Source organism: Triticum aestivum, chromosome 4B, assembly GCF_018294505.1.
Source record: "Triticum aestivum cultivar Chinese Spring chromosome 4B, IWGSC CS RefSeq v2.1, whole genome shotgun sequence".
NCBI classification, from domain to species: Eukaryota; Viridiplantae; Streptophyta; class Magnoliopsida; order Poales; family Poaceae; genus Triticum; species Triticum aestivum.
The window spans coordinates 250,011,792-250,019,708 of NC_057804.1; positions in this window are offsets into that span (position 1 = coordinate 250,011,792).

Genomic DNA, 7,917 nt, shown 5'->3' on the forward strand with positions numbered 1-7,917 from the left:
GGGGGGGGGCACGCCCCCCTTCCTCGTGGGGCCCATGGGACTCCATCGACCTCAACTCCAACTCCATATATTCACTTTCAGGGAGAAAAAAATCATAGCAAAGGATTTTCACGTTTTACGATACGGAGCCACCACCAAGCCCTAATCTTCCTCGGGAGGGCTGATCTGGAGTCCATTCGGGGCTCCGGAGAGGGGAGTCCATCGCCATCGTCATCATCAACCATCCTCCATCACCAATTTGATGATGCTCACCGCCGTGCGTGAGTAATTCCTTAGTTTTCAATAGGACCGTAGTTTGAGGAGTTCATGTATTCACTAAGTGTTAATGCTTTGTTCCAGTACTCTATTATAAGGAGGCCTTAATATCCCTTAGTTTTCAATAGGACCCTGCTGCCACGGGAGGGTAGGACAAAAGATGTCATGCAAGTTCTTTTCCATAAGCATGTATGACTATATTCAGAATACATGCCTATATTACATTGATGAACTGGAGCTAATTCTGTGTCACCCTATGTTATAACTATTGCATGATGAGTTGCATCCGACGTAATTATCCATCATTGATCCATTGCCTACGAGCTTTTCACATATTGATCTTTGCTTAGTTACTTCTCTGTTGCCACTGTTATGATTGCTACAAAATTGCTATTGTTAGTTTTGCCACCGTTACCGTTACCTCCATACTACTTTGCTACTAAATACTTTCCTGCAGATATTAAGTCTTTTAGTTGTGGTTGAATTGACAACTCAGCTGCTAACACTTGACAATATTCTTTGGCTCCCGTTGTGTCGAATCAATAAATTTGGGTTGAATACTCTACCCTCGAAAACTGTTGCGATCCCCTATACTTGTGGGTTATCAATACTATTTTCTGGCGCCGTTGCTAGGGAGCATAGCTCTATTCTTTGAGTCACTTGGGATTTATATATGCTGATCACTATCAGGAACTTGAAAGATGAGAGAACCAAGATTTTTCCCTCAACTACAAGGGGATGTAAGGAACTGCCATCTAGCTCTTCACTTGATTCACTTTCTATTATGAGTAAATTTGCGACACCTACACCTGCTATTGATTCTGATATGTCCCATGTTATTGATGATGCCACTTTTGCTATGCATGATGCTTATGATGACACTACTTCTACGCTTGATAATACTGTGCCATTAGCTAAATTTCTTGATGAACAACTTGCTAGGGTTAGAGAGAATGAAATTATTGAAACTGATAATATTGTGAAAGTGATGATGAAGATTCTCCCCCTAGATATGAATTACCTGATGTGCCTGAGGGTTATGTTATGGATGAAGAAACTGCTAGAGACCTTTTTGCTTGCAAAGATAGATATGATCTTAAGAAATTGTTAGCTAAGCTGAAAGAAAAGTCTTTGAATGCTAGAATCAAATATGACCCTGCTTTTCCTACTTCACCTATCTGTATTTCTAATCAGGATTATGATTTCTCTGTCAATCATGAGTTAATTACTTTGGTTGAATCTGATCCTTTTTATGGCTATGAATTTGAAATTGTTGTGGCACATCTTACTGAATTGAATGATATAGCCACTGTATTTACTCATGAGGAAAAAATTCACTATTATTATATCCTTAAGTTATTTCCGTTCTCATTAAAGGGTGATGCTAAGATATGGTTTAATTATCTTGCTCCTGGTTGTGTGTGTAGTCCCCAGGATATGATTTATTACTTCTCTGCTAAATATTTCCCCGCTCATAAGAAACAAGCTGCCTCAAGGGAAATATATAATTTTGTGCAAATTGAAGAAGAGAGTCTCCCACAAGATTGGGGGAGGCTTCTCCAATTACTTAATGCTTTGCCTAATCATCCTCTCAAGAAAAATGAAATACCTGATATCTTTTATAATGGACTAACCGATGCTTCCAGAGACCACCTGGATAATTGTGTTGGTTGTGTTTTCAGGGAAAGAATTGTTGAGCAAGCTGAGTTACTATTAAATAATATATTGAGCAATGATAATGATTGGACACTTCCCGAATCAACTCCTAAGACAACTTCGAAGAAAAGGGGTATTCTATTTCACAGTCCTGAAGATATGCAAGAGGCAAAGAAATCTATGAAAGAAAAAGGTATTAAAGCTGAAGATGTTAAGAATTTACCACCTATTGAAGAAATACATGGTCTTGATAACCCGACACAGGTAGTAAAGGTCAATTATCTCTAGATTTGATGAAGGTGATATCCCTCGTTATAAGTCTGCTAGCCAATGCTTGGATGAGTTTGATAATTTTATTGTTAAACAAGAAAACTTCAATGCTTATGTTGGTAGACAATTGAAACATAATGCTTATATGATTGAACACTTGAGTAACTATATGTCTAGAGATAAAGGTGACCTTAAGCTTATTAGCAAACATGCTTCTATGGTTACCACTCAAGTAGAACAAGTACTTAAAGCACAAGATGATTTTCTCAATGAGTTAAATAATAAAAATAATGATAATGCTGTTAGAGTTGTGGCTAGAGGTGGTAGAATGACTCAGGAACCTTTGTATCCCGAGGGACACCCTAAGAGAGTTGAGCAAGCTTCTCAGAGAACTAATATTGATGCACCTAGTCCTTCTAAGAAAAAGAAAAATAAAAATGATAGGACTTTGCATGCTTCTAGTGAACCTGTTGTAAACACACCTCAGAATCCCAATGATATTTCTATCTCTGATGCTGAAACACAATCTGGTAATGAACATGAACCTAGTGATAATGTTAACGATGATGTTCATGTTGATGCTCAACCTAGGAATAATAATGATGTAGAGCTTGAACCTATTGTTGATCTTGATAACCCACAATCCAAGAATTAACGTTATGATAAGAGAGACTTCATTGCTAGGAAGCATGGTAAAGAGGGAGATCCATGGGTTCAGAAACCCATGCCTTTTCCTCCTAAACCATCCAAAAAAAGGATGATGAAGATTTTGAGCGCTTTGCTGAAATGATTAGACCTATCTTTTTGCGTATGCATTTGAATGATATGCTTTAATGAATCCTTATGCTAAGTATATGAATGATATTGTTACAAATAAAAGAAAGATACCAGAAGCTGAAATTTCCACCATGCTTGCTAATTATACTTTTAAAGGTGGAGTACCAAAGAAACTTGGAGATCCAGGAGTACCAACTATACCATGCTCCGTTAAAAGAAACTATGTTAAAACTGATTTATGTGATCTTGTAGCTGGTGTTAGTGTTACGCCTCTCTCTTTATATCGTAGACTTGATTTGAATAAGTTGACACCTACTGAAATCTCTTTGCAAATGGCCGATAAGTCAACTGCTATACATGTCGGTATTTGTGAGGATGTGCCTGTTGTGGTTGCAAACATTACTATTTTAACATACTTTGTTATTCTTGGTATTCCCAAGGACGACAGTATGTCGATCATCCTTGGTAGACCCTTTTTGAATACTGCAGGGGTTGTTATTGATTGCAACAAAGGCAATGTCACATTTCATGTTAATGGTAATGAGCGTATGGTACACTTTCCGAGGAAACAACCTCAAGTTCATAGTATCAATTCTATTGGAAAAATTTCAACGATTACTATTGGAGGTTTTGAATTCCCTCTTCCTAATATCAAAAATAAATATGATATTCTTATTGTTGGGGACATGCATATCCCCGTTGAGGTAACCTAGTGTTATTCGAAAATTCTCCGGTTTCATGCTATTCGGAAGAAGTTTGTTAACAAGACTTGATCAACCTTATTACTTTCTGTTATTTAGATTAAACAAAGAAAAAATTGTTTTTTTCTATCTATTCTCTGAATTATCCATGCAATAAAAAATACCCCGAAAACAAAAGTTTTCCAAATGCCCTGAAAATGAAGTATGATTTGTTGTAGAATATTTAAGAATTTTTGGCACTCAGACACACCAGGGGGACCCACCATTTGGCTACAAGGGCACAGGGCGCCCCCCTTGGGGCGCGCCCTCCTGCCTCATGGGCCCCACGTGGCCCCCCTCCACTTATTCCAGCAACCACTCACTTTGTTACCTCCAGAAAAAATCCTCCCATAGCTCAAACCCGTGTTCTAGCTCATATTGCTGCCATTTTCGATCTCCTTGCTCAAAGCTCCATTCACAAAACTATTTTGGGGGATTGTTATTCGGTATGTGACTCCTCCAATGGTCCAATTAGTTTTTGTTCTAGTTCTTTATTTATTGCAAATTTTTGCTGCTGAGGTGACCCTGTTCTTGAGCTTGCATGACAAATTTATATGGTCCAAAGTAGTTTTAATGCTTGATATAGCCTCTAGGCACTCGTGGGAGTAGTTGCTATCAATCTTGTTGAGTTTGGTTCACTTTTATTTTGAGTCACTAAAAATTGCAGAAATTTTTCAGGAAAAGAAAAATGCATAGGAAAATGTACCAAGGTGGTTCTTCAAGGAAGCAAGAACCAAGGCTCGCGATATGTTAGCCGGACGATGAACCATTGAGGGAAGCTCAAGTACGGCCTTGTGAATGGCCGTCAGAAGAGTTTATGGTCCAAGCAGGCTTCAAGGATGAATTTGGCACGTATGTGCATAATGCTGACCTTGAGGACTTCGTGTCAGATAAGTGCCGATAGTACCACTACCTCACTGATTGCTTTGTGAGGAGGTTTAAATTTTCAACCTCTCCCAATTCTCACACTGTTTTATTTGATCATTATGATAAATCATATACCATGGACCTAGAAGATTTTAATACTGCTTGTAAACTCCCGCAGTGGGGAAATGTTAGTGAACCTCGCAAATCTGAATATAAAGACTTTCTTGCTAGTATCATTGTGGGGGGAACTAGAGAAATCTCACAAGCTACCATAGGGAGCATTCATTTCCCTTCCATACATTATTTTGCTCTCTTTATAGGTAGATGCATTAACCCTAAAGATGAGGTTTGTCACATGTGCGTTCCAGATCTTAGTGTCCTCAAGAGTGCGGTATTAGGTGATAAACAATATAACTTGGGGGCCATTGTTGCACGAAGGTTGCATCTTAATGGTACAAGTGGAGACTTGTTTGGTGGAATTTATGGAACTCGTGTAGCTAATTATCATGGTGTACCCATAAATGGATATGATATGGAGTTGCCACCTGCTTATCTAGATTATAGTGCTATGGTTCGCCATCAGTTTCTTGAGAGGAATGAACAGTTCCTCCAGTACCGACTAACCTTTGACAGACGGTGTACTGTCCATGTTGCCCCCCTGCTCCTACTTTCTTTAACTTTCAGGCAAAGAGGAGATATTTTATAACCAGGGAGGAGGCGAACGAATATGAGAGGAGGACGGACGCAGCTCGCCTCCAAGCTGCATCCTTCAGGCAGTAGCTGCTGCATCTCCGTACAACCCCAACTACGACTTTGGATATCCGCCAGGCTAGCCGTGGCCATAGACGAACTTACACCAAAAGCCTAAGCTCGTGGGAGTACGTATTTCTCACCGACATTAGATTCATGTTCACACACTCATTCTAGTTGTCGGTGCTCATACTTTTTCATTGTACTATCCATGCTAGTTTATTTTATTTTCTTAATTTCTTCTTGTGTGTTCGAAAAACCTTAAGGAAAACCAAAAAAATTAGTTGTAGCCTTTAGCTAGTTTACTTTCCATGCTTGTAGTAGTAATATTAAAAGAAACCCAAAAAAGATTCCGCGTTCTTCTTTTGCTTGTTGGGAGCTTTCCCGTGTAAATAGTTTTATTTCTTTTCATTTCTTTGGGGGGGCGAGAGGAGAAGACCATGATGAAAATGTTGAGTGGATCTCATATGCATTATTGTTTATCTAACCAAGAGCCCATATTACCTTGTCTTCTCCTTTGTATTAAATGCATGCAGATTCCAGCTTAGTCCAATGCACGTGCACTATTATTATTATCCACACCATTCGGTCGTGCGAGTGAAAGGCAATAATGATGATATATGATGGACTGATTGAGATGGGAAAAGCTGGTATGAACTCGACCTATCTTTTTTTTGTAAATATGATTAGTCCATTGTTCCTGATTCAGCTTATTATGGATGAAACATGTTTGCAATGACAATTAGAGATTATAGTTTCCCATGCCATGCTTAATTAGCTAGGAGTTTATAATGGTTTACCTTGCGTGCCAACATGCTATTAAAATGATTGTGATGTGGTATGATAGGGTGGTATACTCCTTTGAACGATTCGAGTGGCTTGACTTTGCACATGTTCACGCATGTAGTTGAAACAAAATCAACATAGCCTCCATGATATTTATGTTCATGGTGATTTATATTTGACACATCCATTTTGCATCATGCATTTATATCAATATTTATTGCATTATGGGATGTTACTACACATTATGTCACCATACTTATGCCTTTTTTCTCTTATTTTACAAGGTTTACATGAAGAGGGAGAATGCCGACAGCTGGAATTCTGGGCTAGAAAAGGAGCAAATATTAGAGACCTATTCTGCACAACTCCAAAACTCCTGAAACTCCATGAAAGTTAGTTCTGGAATATATTGAAAATATTGTGCGAAGAAAGAACCAGACGGTGGCCACCCACTGTCCACGAGGGTGGGTGCACGCCCAACCCCCTTGGGCGGGCCCCCTGCCTCGTGGGTGACCTGGAAGCCCCCCAATGCCCATCTTCTGGTATAAGGTGTCTTTTGCCCTGGAAAAACTCATAAGGAAGCTGTCGGGGAAGCTGATCCATGAACACCTATGGGGCCGGCGGACCGGGCCCCTTTCGGTTCGGCGGGGGGCGGAGATCGCACGAAGAGCAGATCGAGGCGAACCACACGAACAGTTTACCCAGCTTCGGAGCTCTCCGGAGAGATAACACTCCTACTGCTGCTTGTTTGATTATCTGGTGTTCTTGCTCCAGAGAGAGAGCGTAGTGTTTTTCTGGGTTCCGAACTAGTCGAACCTCGCGAACCTGGCGAATGTGTCGAACCGAACCCCCTCTATGTTGCGCATGGGCCTCCTTTTATACGCTAAAGGGGTCACCGACAGGTGGCAATGCAGAGAAGGGTACAAATGTAAAAAGCGAGGTGGTTGGTACAGTTACTTGTACAGTGCACCCTACCTAACCCTGACGGCAGGGTACAAGGGCACTAAATGCCCGTCTGAGTCACCCAAACAGTGCAGAAAAGGACCGTTAGGGGCGCCACCGTTCGCCATGATGGCGATCTTGTCAGCTTCGCATGCCATTGCGCACCGCTGGCTGCACAGCCTCCCGCCACGCGCGCCTGGAGAGGCCCCCAGAGCGACACGTTGGTGGATGCGCTGGAGCGTGGGCACAGAGTGGCCGCCTGCCGCGGCAAGCGCCTTGCCGCTGCTGTTATCTTGTCGGGTCCGAAAGCTTTTCGCTCACCGGGCCTCGAGGTACCTTGGTTGGCCTTCCCGGCAAGCTCCTCTTGCTGGGGCCTTGTTGCCTTGCCGGAGCGCGTGGCGCGTCGCGGCAAGTTCCTTGGAGTGCCTTGGTTGGCCTTCCCGGCAAGCTCCTCTTGTCGGGGCCTTGTCTCCTGAGCTTAAATACTTTGTTCTTGAATGGCTCCAAGGGAACCACGGAGGATCTTGGCGTTCGCCCGGCAAGCCTTGCCGCGGGGTGCTGCAACTGCCCGTGCACAAGTTCGGGGTGCTAGGGTACCCCTATTCTAGTACACCAACAGGAGCCCCCGGGCCTGGGCCAGACATGGTGCCGAGCGCTGTTGGGCCAGGCCCAAGACAGGGCACGGGCACACGCGGACTGGGCCATGCCGAATCTCGCTCCGTATCCACCGTGCCCTCCCCTAACGGCACGCGTCGAATGCGGCGTCGTGGGAGAGATCGTGGGTGGTTCTTTATTCAGAAGGGCGAAACGTCCGCCCCGTCCCTCTTTATAAGCAGAGGAAACAGGGGCAGTTCGTTCCCCCTCGCTGGTTGCT